The 6936-nt window shown below is 44.7% G+C and overlaps 1 pseudogene; it reads right to left on the bottom strand.

The window, feature by feature from the left end:
- Positions 1 to 4064: 4064 nt before the first annotated feature.
- LOC126102199 (5S ribosomal RNA) lies at positions 4065 to 4182 on the bottom strand (annotated as a pseudogene).
- Between the last annotated feature and the right edge of the window lie 2754 nt (positions 4183 to 6936).

The following is a 6936-nucleotide window of genomic DNA, read 5'->3' as shown; positions in this document are numbered from 1 at the left end:
TCCCAGGTGACGCGGTGAGGCGTAAACAGGGGAAATAACGGCCGAAAGGAAAACGAAAGATTTTATTGAAATCGTTGTTGACAAGTGTCATGTTTACAGTAAGTGTTCAAAATTGCGTCCACCATGAGCGATACATGCTTGACAGCGTCGGTGCAGCGATTGGCGTACACGTTCAAAGATGCCTGGTATTTCACGCACACCTGCAGCAGCTACAGATATGCGAGCAACGAGATCCTCATCTGAGTCAACTGGAGTCTCATAAACAAGACTCTTAAGATGTCCCCATAAAAAGTAATCGAGGCAAGAGAAATCAGGAGATCGGGGTGGCCAAGGGACTGGTCCACCACGCCCAATCCATCTAGCACCAAACGTGGCATTCAGGTAATTCCGTACAGCAGTGCTGAAGTGTGCTGGCGCTCCATCGTGCTGAAACCACATGCGGTTACGAATGGCGAGCGGAACATCTTGCAGCAGTTCTGGTAACACTTCTTGCAGAAAAATACGATAGCTTTCGCCACAGAGTCGCGTGGGTAGTAAGTATGGCCCAATCAAAAAGTCGTTCACAATACCAGCCCACACATTAATACCGAAACGTTGTTGATACGCATGTGGACGCGTTGCATGTGGATTATCTGTTGCCCACACATGGGAATTGTGCGCATTAAAGACACCCTCGCGTGAAAATGTCGCTTCATCTGTAAATAGCACATGACCTACGAAATCCGGCTGCAACGCACATTGCTGCAACAACCACTGGCAGAAGTTCACGCGAAGAGGATAATCTGCCGGATTCAATGCTTGTACTTTTTGAAAATGGAAGGGGTGTAAGCGATTTTCATTTAACACTCTGCATACAGTCTGATGACTCACATGTACGTCACGCGCAACAGTTCTTGTGCTTGACTCGGGTCTATCAGCCACTATGTTCAAGATGCGTTCTTCCAGTCTTGGAGTGCGTACAGCTCTTAATCGACCAGCGTCATGTCTGTTGACGTCGAACGTACCTGTTTCACAAAGTTGACGATGTAACCGTTGAAAAATTCTATGATCCGGCATTCGTCGATTAGGATACTCCGCGCGATACATTCGTAACGCAGCTCTGGCGTTACCATTTGCACGGCCGTACATGTAATGCATGTCTGCTTTTTCTGCATACGTAAAGTCACCCATCGTCTACGGCAGCACAATTGTGAATGGCGCTTGTCCCTACTGCGATACATCATGTTCATCTACTGCCCTCTACCGGCAGTGACACCAACCGATCACTCCATTTCTCTTTCCCCTGTTTACGCCTCACCGCGTCACCTGCGACTATACATTCCTATACAATAAATCCTTGTTACAATGTCCTGTACCTACCATTAAAGTTTGTACCATGAATTCGGGACCACCCTGTATAGGGAGAGGGCGCGGGGCGCCCCCCTCCTTCCCCTCCCCCACCTTGCGCGGCCACCCGCATTGCCACCCGCGCCTCCCCCGCCAATCGGCCCACATGCTGTTCGTTCGTCAGTCGACTCGACTGAATCGAGTTATCGAGTAGCTGTACTTTCCTATGTAGCACGCACGTCCGCGTGATCGTATATTATACGTTTCGGTCTGGCACATAGATACCTACGAGAAAGGTCGCGGCCATTCTAGTGATCTCGATACGTTATTCTGTCTCACATTTGTTCTAGAAAAGTCGAGAATATTCTACTCTTTTCTTATATAGAGAATCTTCGATACGTAGCGTTGTAAATACGAACTATTCGCCGAATAGGAAGTCGACAATGAAGGAGGATCGACTTAATGGCTTAGCTCTGTCGAACTCTCACCCTAACGTTGATTGTCCTATTGACGATGTAATTAACTAGTTTGGAAGAAGAGGCGCACAGAATTCGTCATTTAAGGAAGAGAACCACAATTGTAATTTTTTGTATCACAATATGGCATTGTATTATGTATGTGTATAATCAGTTTAAATAAAACTTCCTTAAACTTTACATGTGACTTGATTATTTTTTATCACGGTAAAAGTAAAGGTAGATCAAGATATCTTTGGCGTTCCCTTCTTGAGGTTTATCTGTATCCGCCACTGGGTCATTATATTTTCCGCTTATCTTCTTAGAGTAAACAACAAACATGTCGCGTCGTGCTGCGGTTCTCAACAATGCAGTGGTCCCCTGTGGCGGGCCACGACGTTGCTTAGCGCCAGTCTGAGACGAGGAGCCCGGCGAGCGACATGATCGCGTCCGTCCCCGTTCAGAAAAAAACCATGGCGTGCAGTCAGAGCACGAAGCAACGACAGCAGGCAGAAGGTAAGCCATCTGAGCCCCACCAATACATGGCAGTCAAAATACAGGCATCAAATCGAGTGCACCTTTCTGCAGATGCATGACATAAATTCTCAGAGATATGTATGTTTAATGAAAATACTGGTCTTGGACACTGGAGTTACATTCAGGGTAATCTGATTTTTGAAAGCATTATCCAGACTTTATCAAGGCTGATCTGAGTTAGTTTATGTTGGAGAAATATGAATTTTACAAATCTTAGGAAATTCGTTATATACCGAGCGAGGTGGCGCAGTGGTTAGACACTGGACTCACATTCGGGAGGACAACGGTTCAATCCCGCGTCCGGCCATCCTGATTTGGGTTTTCCGTGATTTCCCTAAATCACTCCAGGCAAATGCTGGGATGGTTCCTCTGAAAGGGCATGCCGACGTCCTTCCCCATCCTTCCCTAATCCGATGAGATCGATGACCACGCTATCTGGTCTCCTACCCCAACCAACCAACCAAATTCGTTATATTACAAATTATACAGTAACTGCAGTTTTATCACGTTTACGTGCAAAGCGATTCCTGTAATCTCTCGAATAGACACTGTTTGACAAATAGAGGGTATCACCGTCGTGCCTTGAAACACACGTGAGTCCAGAGCAATGTTGCATTCTAGCCTCCGGCTTTGACCACTGATGTTATGTTAATGGTTGCTATGACGTCACCTTCTAGTGCTTATTTTGAGCTATACTTCTTTATAGCATTATTTTCTGTCGTAATCTCGTTCATTTAGAGAGAAACTAATTTCTTAATCTTTGATATTTATGAGAAACAAAATACTGTCTGTTTATTATACGCGAGAGTCGTATCAGTTCCTCATTTATTAGTCCTTTCAGTAGCAAAGTGTGGATACCTATGTTAATCCAAGTTCTGCGCCTGATGTAGTAAATAACTTCGAAGATAGTGCGAATGTTGAAGCGGTTTTGTGAAATGGGTGGATGGACTTACGGATGCAAGCAACACCATGAAGTTTGTGAGGAAGTTGAACCTCATAGCTAATCAGTGTAAACAGAGTGCATGCAGCATTGACATGAAGTCTAAGGTTCTCAATAAACGTATTGGGGAACTAAATACATGACGCTGAAGCAAGGATCGTTTGTGGCGTTCTATTCGTCGAGGCACTTGGTTTGAGATATCAGGGCAACTGTAACTATGAACAAATTTCTATTTCTGGGTAACTTTTTTTGTCTAAGGCCTACAGTTTGGTTTGCTGTTCATGAAACACAGATAGGTGGAAAACATTTATAGCCGGTTTTTATTCTGAAGGGAAATTAGTTCTCATTTTATAAGGAAAAGTGGCAAAATAGCGGCGGGAGAGCAAGCATCATTCTTGAAATAGACGTGTCTCCTTTTGAAAAAAGAAGAGTGAGAAAGAGCATGATGTTCTGGGATACTGATGTTGGCTGTGGAGAGGGGCGCAGTTGTTTCTGATGGTGATCCTTGTCTTGACATTGTATTCAAATCAGTACAAAATAGGATAGCCTTACCTAATAGGAAAGGATATAGCCTGTGGGTCCATCACAATGTCAGATGGGTGGATGCACTCCGTCTTCAGGCCACGAGTGGCCTACCGGGACCATCCGACCGCCGTGTCATCCTCAGGGGAGGATGCGGTTAGGAGCGGCGTGGGGTCAGCACCCCGCTCTCCCGGTCGTTATGATGGTATTCTTGACCGAAGCCGCCACTATTCGGTCGAGTAGCTCCTCAACTGGCATCACGAGGCTGAGTGCACCCCGAAAAATGGCAACAGCGCATGGTGGCCTGGGTGGTCACCCATCCAAGTGCCGACCACGCCCGACAGCACTTAACTTCGGTGATCTCACGGGAACCGGTGTATCCACTGCGGCAAGGCCGTTGCCTCAGATGGGTGGATGAGTTGCAAGGAATTAGATGAGGTTGGTTACAAGTATCTCGTAGTGAATCAGTTTAGGAATATAATACCTGGGGCCTCTTCAAATACAATAGAGGGATATGGTGGTGGTGGTGGTGGGGGGGGGGGGGGGGTCAATAAAAAGTAGTATTCGGAGAGGGAAGTAGCGAATGTCGCTATTGCTGTCTGATTTAGCCGAGTGTATGGCGGGAAAGCGTAGCGGAAATTCAGTGTGTTTTTGAATTATTTTTGAAAAGTGTTGGCAAGATTTATGTTTCAAAAAATGAAAACGAAATTTGTATTTGAACATGTAGGAGTGTTATTGATGTTTTTCTAATTTTTGCAACTAATTTAGTTACTTAATTTTAATAACTTTTCCAGTCTTTCCCATTTTAATTTTCCCTTGCTTTTTCTTCGCTTCTTTCTCTTAGGAACCAGGAGCCCCTTAGCTGTGGGGCAATGTCTCGATTCCCCAGCCCTGTTGCGCCCTTGGCTACAAGCCATTTGTTACTTAGAGTCAGTTTAAATCGTAGAGTCAATTTAGATCACCACATTTCTCTTTCACATAAAGCTAACAGATTACCTGTCGCTGCCCGATTACTTCTTTCTCCCAAAATAATATTACACAAGAAATGGAACAGAGTCTGCTTAAAGTGTGGAAACAAGCTTATTTCTGTGCAAGACGACAAAAATTTCGAGTCGGAGAGCTCGTGACTGAAATATGATTTTTTTTTCTTCTTCTCTTATTAAACCAGTTACTGATTTTTGGTTTTACAGTTACAGGTTTCAGCTGTAATGTACTGTGTTGCAGCATGTGAACACTCGTAATCACAGACTATACAGCCTTCGCTGTAATTATAAAACTAACAGTATGTAACTGTAGTCAGGTGTAATAAGAGAAGATGAAAGAAATAATATATTTACTTGTATTAGCTATTGGCACATGTTCTGTAATTGTACAGTAGTGGGCAAAACTTAGGGGCGAAAGTAATTTTCGCATCATGTGTCACTGATGAGTAACATATCTACATGAAACTTGGACTTTGCATAGAAAGATCTGCTACAGTTTGATACAGAAGGAAACTGAATGAAATATGCAATGAGACGAACAGAACAACGGTTTTATTCAGAGACTATAGTTACTCTGAAGTCGCCGGGATTTGTGATGGTCCCTGGACATTACAAAATGAGGGAATAGTTCTTAATAGGGTGTGTGACCCCACGGGCAGCAGTTCATGCCCTGCAACGTGTTCCCATGCTGGCCACAGGGTTGGGAAGGCGTTCTTAGGGTAGGGCCTTCCATTCTTCTACCAGGGTGGTCGACGGCTGCGGGATGGTCAACAGTGCCTGTGGACTTTGCCTGCGCTGTTCAATGCGGTCGCGCAGTGTCATCCATAAAAATGAAGAGAGGGCCGAATACATCCATAACAAGAGACACATGAGGAAGGAGTACAGTCTCAAAATATTGTTGCGTGGTTAGTGTACTATGTTCAAAAATTTGGAGGTCAGTATGCCCATGTAACTTTATGCCTCCCCCACACCATAACACCCAGACCACCAAAACGATCATGTTCGACAAAGTTCACCATACCCTCATATGGTGAAAGATGGCAACATGTAATACATTCAAGAACATTGTCTAATAACATTTCTTCGGTAGTTCACGTGTTATGGTGTGGGAAGGCATGATATTTTATGGGCGTAATGACCTCCAAATCTTGCCTTTTTTAACGTGCAAGTGGCCGTCTTAAATCACGGAGATTTCAGTGTAATTATCATCTTTGAATAACATTGTCATTTTTGTTCACCCCATTGCGTATTTCTTTCAGTTACCCTCTGTGCAATTTGTAGCAGTTCTTTTTATGTATAGTTCAAGTTTAATGGTGGGCAACGGCCTTGCCGCAGTGGATACACCGGTTCTTGTCAGATCACTGAAGTTAAGCGCTGTCGGGTGTGGACGGCACTTGGGTGGGTGACCATCCTGGCCGCCATGCTCTGTTGCCATTTTTCGGGGTGCACTCAGCCTCGTGATGCCAATTGAGGAGCTACTGGACCGAATAGTAGCGGCTGCGGTCACCGAAAACCGTCATAACGACCGGGAAAGTGGTGTGCTGACCACACGCCCCTCCTATCCGCATCCTTAGCTGAGGATGATACGGCGGTCGGATGGTCCCGATGGGCCACTTGTGGCCTCAGGACGGAGTGAAAGTTTAATGAAGTTACATTATTATACTGTGACACGCCATATGAAAAGTACTCTCGTCCTTAAGTTTGGCACGCCATTGTGTATAAAAATTAAGACAGTCACTGGAATATTTAAATTACAAACGCTAGTAGAAACTGTCAAATGTACATCAGAGCAGTTCCTGTCCAGAGCATTTACCCCTTTCTGTGTGCTTTCTTGGTATCCCGACTTGTTAATGAGAAAAATGCCGTGTTGTACCCTCGTTCTGAGCCGGCGTTACATCGTAGGCTGGGTGAGTAATCTCGATAAATCGGAGGAAGGAAAAAAGCACAGCACTCTAAGACTGTAGTGTCTACTACAGCGCTGTGGGGTTGAACCAAGCCTTCGGTTTGATACAAGTGTTATGATGCGAGTCGATAACCGTTCTGCTCCGAAGATGGGTAGAATGTGGCCAGAGGCATCTTATAGACAAAGGAAATATAGACATGTAGGCAAAACATTAGTTGACAAAAGTTCAATTTAAATAAATACAGTTTATTCAACTTTTGCGAAGGAACT

This window comes from Schistocerca cancellata, chromosome 9 (assembly GCF_023864275.1).
Source record: "Schistocerca cancellata isolate TAMUIC-IGC-003103 chromosome 9, iqSchCanc2.1, whole genome shotgun sequence".
Lineage (NCBI taxonomy): Eukaryota > Metazoa > Arthropoda > Insecta > Orthoptera > Acrididae > Schistocerca > Schistocerca cancellata.
This window is presented reverse-complemented; position numbering and strand designations above follow the sequence as displayed.